We start from the raw sequence: 15,248 nt of genomic DNA on the forward strand, positions 1-15,248 counted from the left end.
CCCTCTAGCTTCCTCGGCCTCTACCCCCGGCTCAGCCCAGGGCTCCACTGTCCCGGACTCGGGCCCAAAGGCGGGAGCCTAGGACGGACCAGGTGAGGCCGGCGGGGTTCGTCCGCGTCATGGGGGAGATGCGCTCAGTCTCCATTTCACCTTCCCGGGTGCGAGGTGCAAGAGTCGGCCCTGGGCCCGGGCCCCTGGGGGCAGCTCTGGGTCTGTAGGTAGAGCAGGGCGGGCAGCGTGTGACAGGGCCCAGCCCGTGCGGAGCTCTGAGGTCTGGACATCCTTCTCTAGGCCCCGGCTAAGGCCTGCTGCTCTGCACAGTCCCAGGGGCACGGCCCTTGCTGCTGTACTTCTTGGGGTGCCTTCGCCCCTGCACGTGCATCACAGCACCCTCAGGCTGACAAAGGTCCAACCTTGTTCTCACCTTCCCGGAAAGCCCTGACCCAACCTCGGATTATGGTGATTCTCCTTTCACACACGAATATTTGCACGATGCTCGCTGAGCACGCATCACTTGTCCCCGCGTAGTGCTGCAGCCTGGGGGGCTCCAGAGGCCCTTCTGCCCCTTTGCAGCACTTCACTGGGATAAGGGCTCCTAGGCCGAGGAGAGGGGCCAATCAACGCTCCTTGAATTGAACTGCGTCCCTTCCTCAGTGCTTTCTTCCTCCATCCGGAGTTGGGACAATTGATGGGAAATAGGTACCCATAGAGCTTAAATTAGGCAAGATCTCATAAGATCTGACGGGCCCAGCCCTATCATTTCCTTTATAATTTATTTCAAATCCAGCGCTGAGAGACAAAGCCAGGAACTGCACTGAAACAGGTCGGAGAAGGGAAGGATGATATATATTTTTAATATTAGATAGGCCTCTGATGCAGAAAATAGAAATATATGCGGCTTCATTTCCCTACCCCTTGACGTGGGTGTGCAACCATTTTTGTGGCCCTAGGGTGTCACCCCCAAACCACCCTAAGCTGCAACCTCTTCCCCTACTCGGGATTCACTTTGCCCTGGTCTCCTTTTCCCATAGTGTATATCACTTTCTAACATGTCCAAACAATTACTTAAATCTGTCATATAGTGGCTGTTTCCCTACCCTGTTCCCACTCCCTGCAGTGGAATCTGACCAAAAATGGCAGAAATCTTTGGCGATTTCATCCACTGATGCATCACGACTGATGAGAATGCCTCTCACAAAATAGGTGCTCAAAAGTTAATTAGGTAACTAATTAATTAAAAGCAACTGGTTGATAAAGTTCAATACTGACCATTAGCCCGGCTCTTTGGAATTCATACCAAATAGATATTTGAGATAATTTATTTAGCTGTGCTAACAGCTTACAGCAGTAACCCTTCTCTCACATGTAATACTAGAGTCGCTGTAAAGAGATAGAGAAGGTGACGGTAGCCCACTTACAATGAGAGTGTGCTTCTTTTATTTTCTTCCTTCCAAAAACAAAACAAAACCAAACAAAAAAAAGCAAACAAACCCAAAACAAAAAACAAAAAATGAGTTTCCAAATTTGCACAGATCTTCAAGAAGAAAATGCAACTATGGTAATGAAATAATGCTGCAATTATGTCCTGAGTCCCTCACTCTCTTACAGATAATTCCAACATTTGGGGGCGGGGGAGAGGGGAAGAGCATTTAAAGTTTCAAATAATACAATTGGCTGTGACTTTGCCAACAAGCAGTCATTTTGCCCAGGGGTACAGGTAGTTGAATTATTAAAAGTGTGCTGTGAAAATCCCCTTAACAGCAAAATTTTCCAATTTCCAATTTGACTAGATATACTACGAAAATAGTTCAGCACAGTAAAAATAACCTCGAGTGAGCTATAATTTTGGTGACTGGACATTCATTATTAATTGAGAAGGATGAACGAGTAAGAAAAATTCATATTTTTTGATGAGTCGATCTAATCTACTCCTAATGGATTTGATCCCATGACATGTGAAGTCAAAGGACAATAAGTGAATTAGCCAATTAGTTAAAAAGTCAACCCTTAACTCTGAGAAATATTCCCTGGGAGTCCATAGATGCTGCTCTCCTTTGACTCTGTGATCTAACACTAGTGAAGGCGATTTTGGTGTTCTAGAGAAGAAGTCCAGTTAAAACACTGCACCGAAGTCTTAAAAATTAGCTCCAATTCAGAGAGGCATGTAAATTAATATGGGAGTGCCATCGAAATTAGTTCAGGCCCATAGAGCTGTGTCCTAAAGGAAATAATTCACATTTTGAAAAATAAATGGGAAATTAATAACATTAATTATTAATTAATTAATTAATTAATAACGGGCTTTTCTTCCTTGGTAGATGTATAATCTCGGTTTCTGAAGACATGAGATTCGGGGAGAATTTATACAGAAGAGAAAGGCTTCTCGAAGCTTTTCCTCAAAACAAATGGAACTGTTTTGAGCTTCCACATTGACTTGTCTATAAATGGATGATGATCATTCCTGCTGGCCATCTTTCCTTAGAACCCGTTATTAATATAGAGAAATTAGGTCTACTGGCTGTTAGTTTCCTACTTAAGTTATTCAGATTGCTATTCTTATGAAATGTAATGATATCAAACATCAACTGAATGTTTCCTATGTGACAAGCTCTATTCTAAGCATATTGGATGCCCCATTTCAACTTTAGACTATCCCTCCAAGGAGGCATTGCCATCACCTCACTTTAGAGATGAGACAGTTTGAGGCAAAGGGAAGGAACTTGCTCAAAACCAAGCAGTAAGTGAGCAACCAGAAGGTGAGTTGGTAAAGGATCAGATAACTGGATCCCAAACCACTATGATGCATTGCTTTGTATATAATAAGTATATATTGTGTCAGTCGTAGGTGGCTCAGTAGAATTAGATCAGTGCCGGGACAGGAGCTCCTGACTCTAGATCTGGCCTGTAAAGCTTGTGGTAAGAAACAGCCCTAGGAGACTGTCTCCAAGAGGGTGGAACCTTGCTCGTGGCAGTGGACTCTAGGATCTAGGCTCTAGTGAACAAAGACAAGTGGCAAGAACAAAGATAAATGGCAAGAGAAATCATGCTTAGGAGAACCATGATAGACAGATACTTAAATAGATCAGAATAGGGGAAATGATCTCTTCCAGGGAGGGTGACAGCAGAGGTCGGGGTGTGACACTGAGGGAAGGGCAGTGAATGGGCTGAGTCTACCTAGGTAGGTAGGTTCCAGCTACTGTACAGGTAGAGAGAGGCCTGGGGATCGTGTGAGCCCGTGGAAGAGACGCGACCTAGTGAAATGGGTTCAAGGAACTTCTGAACGTGTACAGGAACAACAGGGGATAGGGATCAACAAGCTATTGAGATTTGGGACGTGTTTACCCCACCCCATCATTTACAGTCACTTTATCAACCCCAGAGTCTTTCTTCCTTTTGTCTGAGAGATGTCTATGTATCAGAGAGAAAAAAGAAGAGTTTGTTTCTGCACAGTAATGAATTGATGTGAATTAAGCTATATTCAGCATGAAATTGGAAATTCGTAGGTGAAGGTACCATGTTCAAGTGTCTGGGTTTGTCATAAATTTTTAAAAATATTCTCTCCACCGTAACAGAGCGAAGCAGTAGACCCTTCTATATGAACAGTCAGTGAGGAAAGCAGTGAAATAATGGAAGGGCACTGAGAATGGGAAGGAAAAGCACTAAAATTTGCAAACTGTACATTATCATATTGAACTCTTCCAAGAGGTCTGGGGGGTATTATTCCCCTTTTGTGATGAAGGAAGAAACTGAAACTCAGGCTAGTAATTTTCCCATGGCCACTTTGTTGGTAAGTGGTGAAGCTGGGATTAGAACTCTAGAGTCCTAGCAATGGGGGGCTGACAACTATGCTGTCCTGCCTCCCTAATTAATGAAAAACACTTACTTCATGGCCTAAGTGGAAAAGCGTAGTATTTTCAACCCAAGAAACAGACTTCCAGATTGATTGATGACAATTAAAATTTACAACCTAACACGGCTTTAAGATATATCTATTTGATACACACATGGACACACACACACAGACGTGTATTCTAGAAAAGAAAATTAGGTACCCAAAATGAGATACGTATTTTTCAACACATGTGTGAACTATGCTAGCCTAGTAAAATATAAAATAACAGAGATCTTTCTAGCATATGGGTACCTATGGATTCTGCTATGGGTTCATCATTAAAATTTTATTCAAGATGAAGTATGAACTTTCCTTGGAGCTAGCCCTTGGTACCAATGTGTCGAATTGTCATCTTTCCCTTCTTTCCCTCTGGCACTGCAAAGGTCAGATTCATCCAGGATGTTGGTAATAGATTTACAAACTGCTGACTCTCCCACATTAGCTCTTTTGTCCATCCCAAGACACTAATTAGGCTGCACTTACACCATCCATCATCTTGAGCAGTGCCCAGATGTGAGTCCTCTATTATGGCTTACCCTAGCTACTTGGGGCCAGTCAAACACATTTTCTGTAGTGCTTGGTCATTGTTTTGGGTTTCCATGAAGGAGGCGGCCACTTTGGAAAAACTCATTTACCCAATGGCCCCAAATCCTAAGAGTATCCTGGCTTGATTAGATCATTCAATCCCAGTTCACTCTGATCCATTGTTTTCTCACATAACTATAAGATGATGATGTAAAAGAACATCTCCCAGATATGGGACTTCATGCCTCTACCACTGAAACCTCACTCTTTGAAACCCAGAACCATGCTCCAGTGCTTCTCTCTATCTTATACTTCATTCTTCTCATTCTTGCTGCTGCATGTCTACAGTGTTGGGAAGGGGCTGATTTATCAGTCCATGGCTTGATTTTTGAGAAACATTTTTAGATTAAAATATTCCTTTGTGAAAGACCTTTACAACAGGGAAGGGACAGTTAGATGAAATCTTATTAAAAATGTTCAGACTGTAACACGGCCATTAGTGTTCCCTGATAACTAAGCAGTCATCTGTCTGTGGCCATAATTTTGCCTCATTTATCAGAATCCATGTATGCTGGGGCAACACTAGTGTCTTTATTCGTTGAGTATACCAGGAAAAATCATCTGAAACCCAGTTACAATGTGACACGCTATGTCACATATATTCCAAAAACACATAATCTGCTGACCTTTCATTGACACATCCTTTAATTTCACATAATTAAACAAATATATATTGAGTGCCCATGTGAGCCAGGAAGTATTTTTAATACTTGGTATATATACGTCACTGAATAAAATAGATACAAATTCCTGCCCTTGAAGGGCTTACATTCTAGGAGGAAGAAATACACGTCTAGCAATAAATATAATAAGTAAATTATGTAGTATGGTGGAAGGTGATAACTGCTATGGGAAAATGTAAAAGTAGGCCAAAGTACGGAGAGTTTGGGGAGTAGGGGTCAAGGAGAGGATGTGAGTGCAAGAAGTTTACCGAATAAAATAGGTTCTTTAAGAAAAGCCATGTGGACAATGTGAGCACTGAGCAGAAACCAGGGATTGGTAAAGGAGTTATCAAAGCAGATACCTGCGTAAAAAAATTTCCAGGAGGGGGGAGTAGCTACAGCAAAGGCTTTCACGGTAGAAATCTTAACCAATCTGAAAAGCTGTACTGTGTCAGGGATAATTTGCAGCATATCTTTAAATATATTAAGTGTGTAAGGAGAAATACAGTCAGAAAAAAATGCCAAATTAGACTGAATAAATAATTCTCTACCAGAGCTTTTTATTAATTCGAGTTGCACTGATTTTAAATTACAATAATACAACTGTGCAAATAACAGAGCTATTTGGCTCAGAGATTTTAACTGCCTGAGACTGACTGATAGAGCAACTCAGAATTCTCTTTTTTTTTTTCATGTTTTTTGGTAAATATCTTGTTAATTAGGTCAAATAAACACCTTGTTAATTTAGAAATGTGGGTGCATAGTTTGATACTTTAGTCATCTTAGGAACTTAGAGGAAAGCATTGTGAACTGCCTTTATACTAAACTACTAAAGAAAAATAAAAATAAAGTCAATCCAATGTATTATGGATGAGAAATTCAAGCAGGAAAAGAAGGGAAAAAAATACCCTAGCAAGCATTTTTGTGCTCTCAGCTGCCTGCTTGGCAAATGGCATCAAAATATTCGGGTTAGGTATTGTCCAAATGCTGGAGAGTAAAGATTTCACAAATTCTCTATTTCTTAGAATAGCTTAAGCCATAATTTTGCCTTTTTATTACTTGAGAATGGTATAGAAAGTGACCTCATTTTGCATTTTAGTAAAATACATTTTTCATTCAATTCTATGTGATAAATACCCACCAAAATACTATGTTGTTACTAATACAAATGGGGAGGAAAATATAAACCATCCCTCTTGCAAGAGTCATCTAGATCTTCGCATCTCAGAAATACTCTACTTTAGGAAAAAAAGGTAAGCAACTAGTCTAGATTTTGGCTGCAGACCTTAAATTAAAATCATATTTTGTATTAGGCCTATGCCAGAAGTGAAGATCACAAAGATTGGAAAACCTACACCTTTCAAACCAAATTCGTTTACAAATTTGGAAACAAAATAAACTTTAACCACCTTTGAATCAGCCATAAACATAATTCGGCAGTGGTCCAACGTCCCCTCGCTTCTTCTAGGAAGTGGGCAAAAACAGGCATGATAGTTCTGAAGTCTTCCTTCATCCAAATTAATTGTCCTCTGGCTGAGGCTGAACCTGCTAAATTACAAAAGGGCTAACATCCATTGCACAGCAGACAAAACAGGAAAGGCAACAAAACGTGCCCACAGATCCTATTAACTGGTGGTAACCATGGTCAACATTTTGTCGTGCGTACTCTACCCTCACCTTGGGAATGCATGTATTTATCATCGTTGTTCATTTTAACATAATTTTTTTACATCCCTGGGATCACACTGTGGATCTGGAAGGTTTTCTTCACCTAATATGACAGTGGCAACTTATTTCTATGTCAGTGTTTTCAATGTGACGTAGCATTGCATTCCAGCATTCTATTTTTGACTTAGTTTCTGGGGCTCTTCCTCAATTAAAGTAGACTGCTATTGGGGAACAAGAAAAGACATTCGAATGATGTTCATCTACCCTCTAAAACATCTGAAAACACGTCCGGGAGAATGAAAGGTCTATCTCTCACATGCCTGTTCTGGTACGGACGAAGTCATTGACCCATAAAAAGAAGAAATTTCAAAGTGTCAAAACCAGGTGTCAGAAATGGGACATCAGGGATTCTGAGTCACACCTCAACCTGTAGCCAATTAGGAAGAACTTAAATGTGTACATTCCAGTTAGAGCTCCTGCCTTTCCTAAGAATAGTGTCTAAAAGTAGAAGGCAAATGAGAAGACTTTGTTCCCTTTTTTCACCATCCCTGGATCGCTCAGTTGACCAACTCTGAAATTATCATCACAAGAAATACCAGTGGGTAAGAAAAAAAGACTGTAAAGTGAACTGTATACGTAAGAGTTATAGGTAATTGTGGTATCTCCTTTCTTTTTAAAAATTACTTTTCTTTGCCTCCGATCTCTTTTTATTAAGAACAAACCAAAAGCCTTAACGATACAGCTGTCCTCTCCTGTCCCTCCTCGGATGTAATGACCGTTATGATGTTTATGGTCTATCATTCCTCATCGTGTTTTCAAACTTGATTGCAGGTGTCCATAAACAACATGCAGTATTTTTTTTTAATTTCAAAATGTATTAACTGCATTATATCCCATAGAACTAAATTGTCTCCACTTTTTCCTCCATTACAGTTTTAAAAAAATTAATACATCCTTGCGCATGTTTTCCAAGCACGTTTACCTTCGTTTCTCCGAGGCATCCGCATCAAAGTTGTATTGCTCACTCATAGGCCATGACCATCTTTACCTCAACTTCAGGCCACTGGATCGCTCCTCATGGGACTGGTACCAATTTACATTCTTAATAGCAATGGATAAAAATACCAATTTTCTTACAGATCCACACATAAGTTTCAGACTTATTATTTTTCCAAATCAACGCCTATGAAATGGCATCTCATTCTTAAAACTTGTCTTTGCCCGACTACAACGAAGAGCATGTGTAAAAATGTTGAATGGACAACAGTGCTCCCTATTCTGTACGTGGCCTTTTTATAGCCTTTGCCTATTTCTCTTTTACAAATTAATATTTAGAAGTTCTCTGTATATCCTAGAGTTTAGATAATAAGCATTTGGGTTTTATTGTGCTGCAAAAATCTTCTGTTATCGTATGGTTTTCCTTTTCATTTTCATGGTATGCTCTGATAGGTAGCTCTTCACTTTAATGTAGTCATACTTAATAATCAGTCAATCGGGTTAGAGGTTTATCAATTTTATTAATCCTTTTCACAAAACAGAATTTTTGTTTCATTGATTTTTCTTTTTTTGTTTTTAATTTCAAAGATTTCTGCTCTTGTCTTTATCCTCTCTCCTGCTTACTTTGGATTTAATTTATTCCCTTTTTGCTACTTTCTTTGTGAAAACTTTTTTTAGTATAAGCATGTAATGCTCTCATTGATCACTCTTTTAGTGTTTTTCACCCGTTTTCTTATTTGTATTTTTGTTTTCACTCAATTCAAATTAATCTCAAATTTCTTTTTTTTTTTTTAAAGATTTTATTTATTTATTCATGAGAGACACACAGAGAGAGGCAGAGACACAGGCAGAGAGAGAAGCAGGCTTCATGCAGGGAGCCCGACGTGGAATTTGATCCCAGGATCCCGGGATCACAACATGAGCCAAAGGCAGAGGCTCAACCACTGAGCCAGCCAGGCTTCCCTAATCTCAAATTTCTTACATAATTTTCTTTTCAACCCATTAAATTATTTAGAAGTGTGTTGTTTAATTTGTAAATGTTTGGGGGATTTTCCAGATATTTTTACTATTATCTGAGTGAATTCCATTATGGTCTGAGAGTATATGCTACATGATTTGAAATATTTTGACTTTGTCAAAGACTTTTTATACCAAGAATATAGTTTATCATGGAGAATGTTCCATGAGTACTTGAAAAAAGATGCACATTCTGCGTTGTACAGCATTCTAGAAATGTTAATCAGGTTAAGTTGGTTGCTCAGGTCTTCTGTATCCTTATTGATTTTCTTTTTTTGTCTCCTTGTTGTATTGATTACTGAGGGATGAGTATAGAATTCTCCAAGCATGTGTGTGGATTTTTGTATTTCTCCTCTGAGTTCAGTCAATTTTTGTTTCATGTATTGACAAGAGCTCTTGTTAGGTGCATGTAGGATTGTTATGTCTTGGTGAACTGATATTTTATCATTATGCAATATTTTCAAGAAACCATTTTATCCTTGAAATATTTCTTGTTCTGAAGTCTACTTTACTGATAGTAAAGCTGCTCCAACACTTTTTTGATTAGCATTTATATAGTTTTATCTTTTGACCTTTTTATGTCTTTATTTTTAATGTGGGTTTCTTGTAGACAGTATATAGTCAGGTCTTTTTGTTTTGTTTAAATATAAGCTAACAATTTCTGTTTTGTTTGATTTGTTCAGAGCACTTTTATTTAATATAATTATTGATATGACTAGACTTAGCACTACAGTTTGGTTATTTGTTTCCTGTGTGTCCCCTCTTTTTATGTTCCTCTGTGCCTCTTTCCCTTCTTTCTATTGGATTATTGGAATATTTTTAATATTCCATTTAAATTTATCTATTGCATTTTGATGAATTTTCTTTGTATCCTTTCTTTCTTTCTTTCTTTCTTTCTTTCTTTCTTTCTTTCTTAGAGAGAAAGAGATGCATGGGGAGGAGGGGGCAGGGCAAAGGAAGAGAGAGAGAATCTTAAGCTGGCTCCACACCTAGCAGAGTCCCATGTGGGGCTTGACCTCATCACCCTGAGATCATGACCTGAGCCGAAATCAAATTTGGGGTGTGTAACCAAGCCACTCAGGCATCCCTCTTTATATCATTTCTTTAGCGGTTGCTCTGGGGAGGAGAAATGTACTTAACTTCCCTTTCACAGTCTACTTGCTCTGCCATTTTAAGTAAAACATAGATGATTTACAACCATATCATTTCCTTGAGCCTGCCTCTTCTGCTCAATCATACTTACTTTACATACATTAAAATCCCATCAGACAACATGATAATTTTTGCTTTTAAACAGTCGTACATATTTTGAAGCTCTTAAAAATATAATAGTCTTTTACAGATATATACCATGTCTCTTGCTCTTTCCTCAATCTTTTTTTTTCCCCCAGTGGAAGTATAATTGGTATACCAGAAAACTGCCCATAGTCCATCTTCTATGTGAAGTGTCTGCATTTTCCAGTTTTCAAGACTTTTTTCCTTATTTTTGAGTTTAAACAGTGATGTGTCTTGCAATGGGTATTTGGTTTTGTTTTAGTTTACTCTGTTTGGCATAGTGAGCTTCTTGACTATATAAATTTACAGTTTTGCCTAAATTTGAGTAAATTTTAGTCACTATCTCTTAAGGTGCCCTTTCTGTACCAGTATCTATCTCCTCTGCTTTTGTAACTCCAGTAATATAACTGTTAGTCCTTTTGATATTAACCCACATTTTTCTGAGGCTCTACTGATATTTTTCTCTTTTTTCTCTTTGTTCTTCAGGTTGTGTATCTATCATTTTATTGTTAATTTCACTGACTCTTTTGCCATCCATAGAATTAAGCCTATCCGGTGAATTTTTTTTTAAGATTTTATTGACTTACTCATGAGAGACCCAGAGAGAGAGGCAGAGACACAGGCAAAGGGAGAAGCAGACTCCCTGTGGGGAGCCTAATGCAGGACTTGATCCCAGGTTCCGGGATCACACCTTGAGCCTAAGGCAGACGCTCAAGCACTGAGCCACCCAGGTGCCCAGCCTATCCAGTGAATTATTACAAACATCATGCTATCCAGTTCTCAAATCTCCATTTGATTAATTTTTTATTGTTTCTTTTTCTTACCTAAGAACCCCTATCTTTCCACTCATTTCTGAAATGCTTAACTGTAGAGGAAATAGTAGCTGCCTTAAAGTCGGCTGGCAACTCCAACATATGAGTCATCTTGGGGTTTGAGTAGTGGTCACATTTTCCTGGTTCTTGGTATATCAAAATAATTTCAGATTTCATCCTCGATATTTTGAATGTTGTGCTCCTAAGGCTCTGGGTCATGTCAAAAATCCTCTGGACAATATAAGGTTTTGGGAGGTTCGGTTAAGGCCACACGTTCTGCGTTGCCTTCTGGTGCTCTTAGTAATTCCAATGTCAGTTCAGTTGTTGAAGTCTTTGTTCAGCTTCTTTGGGTCTGTCCTGTGCATTCATGGCTCAAGAAATTGGGATGGTTGGTGCAGTTCTCTAAGCCTTTGCTATGCTGTGTTGAGTCTAATGCATGTATAGGTCAGGGATCAGTGTGGGCCATTTGCAGTTCATATTATAGAATAAGAGAGGTCCATTTTCCTTAGCTGACATCTGTTCTTACCATCCACGATTTGAAGGTTGGCCAGACTTGGGGTCAGAACTTACATACGTGATTTGGGGCTCCCTCTTTTTTGTTCTCTCTTTTATGGGGTCCTTTACTACTTTTCCAGCAGCAGCAGAAGTGGCCACAAACTCCATGCCCTAGTTCTTTATCCCGAGTTTCTTCATGGATTTCTAGCTGCCCCACGTGATGCACGCCTTCTAGGTAAATGCCACGAGAAAGAGTGACTGACTCTACGCCATTCCCTTCCAAAATTTGCCTGTCTTCTATAATTTTCCTCATTTTATCTTCTCTTCAGTGCCTTAAATCTATCTTTTCTGTATCTTTTGGGTCAGTGTTCATCATCTGTGAGAGCATTGGTCTAAACCAGAGTCATAACTCAGAATGTTTTTACTCCTTATTTACGACTGTTCTTTAATGGCTCCACGTCTATGGAGAGGTCTCTTATTTTCTAACTGTCTGTCTTCCTTAAGATTTACGATTTGTCTGTATTAGAAATTAAAACTAACGTCCAAGATATTACAAAATATGGTAACCTTCCTAATTTTCCCCTTCTCTGTGCCACCACATCCATCACCACTTTAACCTCTTCCCCTTGTTTCAATGTCAAGTTGTGTGTTTAAGATCCTGACTTCCAGGTAATTTTTGTCACTTGGGGATATCCTTTCTTTTGTTGAATTTGGCTATACTTTAAATTTAATGGTCATAATTTATTCATCACTTCCAGATATTTTCTAGCACAAGAGGTTTTTTTTTATGTTTTATTTATTTATGAGAGAGAGATCATGAGCAGGGGGAAGAAGCAGACTCCCCAGTGAACAGAGAGCCTGATGCAGGGCTTGATCCTAGGACCCTGAGATCATGAGCTGAGCCAAAGGCAGATGCTCAACTGACTGAGCCACCCAGGTGCCCCTCTAACACAAGGTTTAAGAAGAAATTAGTTTAGTCCACCATTTTGTTAGAATGAGAGCACTATTTTGCCTGCTTTATTATTTGGTTCTTCATTTTGGAACATTCTGAAGTAGTACCATTATATGTATATTGGCCATTGTCACTTGATAGAAAAGGTAATAATAATTTTAGTGATGGTAATTTTTACTAAAAGTAATCCCTATAATCACAAAAATGGAAGTGTTTCTTCTTCTCTTTCATATTTTGTTCTACAAAAAATGCAATGAATGTATAACATGCAACTCAGTGAGATCACCATGGCTTACCACTAGCTCATATTATCAGCAGGGCATCATTACATAAGCACCAGCATGATATCAGGTACAGTTTATTCAGTGTTGGGAAGCTGAATTGGGAACATGTTTTTCTTCTTTAATTGTCCTCAAGAGCTCTTTAAATATATTGAACAGATATATGAAAGTCAATCCATGTGATCATTGCCTTTTGCTTGCTTAATAGGCCTAAAATGGCTTCTAAAAATTTGTTATAACTGCAATCATAGTTATGTCTGCTTGACTGAAAAAGGACAAAGGCCTTTTCAAAATCTAGAGCATATAACTATGAATGTTTATTTGGGAGCATAATGTTGAAAAGGTCAACAATAAACAGTATTTCCTCAATAATTTTGCCATTTATGCTTTATTTTTAAAAAGTAGAATGAAATTCCTTGCCTAGAAAGTGTGTCAAAATGTTGCTCACTCTTTTGATAGATCAGAACGTGATTCACTGATGCTCTCTGCTCAGTATCTGTCCCAGCTCGTTTCTTTCTGTTTTATCACCAGAAACCTACCATTTACCTGGATCAGCTATTTCATAAATAAATGTGCTGCTTGTCACTCAAAGACCAAATAAGCAAGAAGACACGGAACAACAAAAAAATGTCACTCTGTTCTCAGAAGAAAAGGACTTTTTAAAGCAGCATAATTATTCTACATCAAAAGTAGTATTAGGGGTGCCTGGGTGGCTCTGTAGGTGAAGTGTCTGCCTTTAGCTCAGGTCATGATCCCAGGGTCCTGGGATCAAGCCCTGTGTTTGGCTTTCTGCTCAGTGGGGAGCCTGCTTCTCCCTCTCCCACTCCCCTTGCTTGTGCTATCTCTCTGTCTCTCTCTCTCTCTCTACCTGTCTAATAAATAAAATATTTAAAGCACTAATTAAAGTAGCATTAGCACTGCAGGTTCTTGGACCTGAGCACTGGGAGCCCCTGGTGATCTGATGCGTGTCACACCATAATCTGCAGGGCCTTTGGAATTCTGCACAAGCAAACAGTTACTCACCGTTATGGCATACATTGCTTGAGGAAGATTTCTGCTGAACGTTTTCTCTTGAGTTTTGGTAAAGTAACCTGCCAAATAATTAAAAGGATCATTTTCCATTTTGATATTTGGGTTAATGCTTTTTGGTCCAATTTTTGAAGTCCTTGAAACTGGAGGTCCTCTCTACTTTGTTAGTTTCACAGCTGTCACATTGCTCTGCTGACTAATTGGATGGAAGATGAGCGAACATCCTATGATCCTTTGAGGTTTTCTGCTGTAAAGTTTTATGAAGTTCTAGGAAGCCTCCATCCAGTAAAAGTCTAAGAAGTAGAAATACAAATGGATGTTGATAATCTACCATTAATATGTTGGTTCTCTTTCTCACCTAATTTTATTCAAGTTACTGCCTGAGGGATGTAAAGGCATTGCTTTCCTGAAACTCAGGTAAATATACTTACAGTCATCTCTCCCTTCCCTGATTATTTTGGCCTGAACGGCATGTAACATCCACTGCAACAGTTCTTGTGTGAGCTCCTCAAGGAAAGGTGCGTTCTCTTATTCCTGTATATTCCTAAGGTCTAGGACAGTGCTGGGCACAAACACACCCATCACACTGTATTAGGAACTCCAGATTGTTTCTCAGTGTACTCCCAAACTAGACTGTAAAATCCTTGGAGGTAAGAATCATGTTTTATAAGCTGTCAAATCCTCATAATGCTTGTTATACTACTGCTAAACGTAAGTATCCTCCGAATGTATCTGTAGTAGTAATGCATATAAACTTATCAATTATGTATGTATATATTAGGAAACACATAATATGTATAATTCAATAGTGACTTTCAAATATCTTATATTCCTGATTACATTGGTAAGTTCCTTCAGAATAAACCATACCCTATCTTCCTCCTATATCTTTACCATCCAAAAATAAAAAATGCATTCATTAAACACGTTTAACATAGAATAAAAAGATATAATTATGAGGGACCTCATATTTTTAAGTCATGCCCCATGTAATGTTCAAAACACCTCTCAGTTCACATCAGGACATCACGGGGCATGTCAGGCATTACACTAGGCACTAGGCATATAAGAATGAAATAAAAGAATAAAATAGGAAAGCAGCTCATAAGAAGCTTTTATTGTAGGTAAGACTGATACATAATATATTGCCCAAGTAGTCAGGAAAAAATGGCTATCCACTGGATATTTTGCAAGCATAAAGGAATACTTAATCCAACTTTGAGTTAGTGAATGACTCCCAGGAGGAAATAATACCTTGAAGGATGAATAAGTGTTAGCCAAGATGAGAAAATGTGTGTCTTTCTTGGAGGGATCAAGGTGAATGAAGGCACAGAGTCCTAAAGGAACATGATGTGTATTTATTAGAGTGTAAAATATGAGGTTGAGAGTGAGGAGAAATTAAATGTGGGGGAAGACCATATCAGGACATAAAGGTATATTTATGTGTCACTCTAAGGAACTTAAACTTCATCATACAGTCAATGAAGAATTAAGCGTCTTAAGAACAAGAGAGATATGTTCAAGTATACATTGTAAAGACCACTTTGGTTTTCTGCAGAGGACGGATGAAAGAGTTGGAGCAAG

This window comes from Canis aureus, chromosome 11, assembly GCF_053574225.1.
Source record: "Canis aureus isolate CA01 chromosome 11, VMU_Caureus_v.1.0, whole genome shotgun sequence".
Lineage (NCBI taxonomy): Eukaryota > Metazoa > Chordata > Mammalia > Carnivora > Canidae > Canis > Canis aureus.